The following is a 556-nucleotide window of genomic DNA, read 5'->3' on the forward strand; positions in this document are numbered from 1 at the left end:
TGTCTATCTTTTTCTAACTAGCAACAGATAATTTTCTTAATAATGGTCTTTACAAAGAGCTTTTCTATAAGAACTTGTTTAGAAAGCAGACTGCCCAGACGATATTAATAAATAAAAAGTCTTATCAAGAAATTTAGGCACCAAACGGTATATCATTGTATTGACTTACTGTGAAAAATGTGTAAGTTCAAAATACCTGATTTTACAGGAAAGACAAAAAACTAACTGTGCATAACTCCACTTGTATACAACAAAATATAATGTGAAAATTGCACAACGCCCTAAACAATTTAAATTCTCGTTTTTAGAAATCAATTTATTGTGTCGATCTAACCTCTAACCTTTATAGTCTAAGGCCTTTTAGGCCGATGCCGCAGTGCAGGAAGTTTGCTAGGATGGTGGATGGTAGATACCCGCCTGGCGACCATCCAGCTACTTATACCACGAATAATACAACGACGGTAGCCGCAGTGGCCTCCCACTACCATCTACCCACCCGGTGGTCCGCCAGGCGTCTATCCACCCATATCAGTCGTGTTTGATAATTCATCCGGGT

Source organism: Diabrotica virgifera, chromosome 3, assembly GCF_917563875.1.
Source record: "Diabrotica virgifera virgifera chromosome 3, PGI_DIABVI_V3a".
Taxonomy (NCBI): Eukaryota; Metazoa; Arthropoda; class Insecta; order Coleoptera; family Chrysomelidae; genus Diabrotica; species Diabrotica virgifera.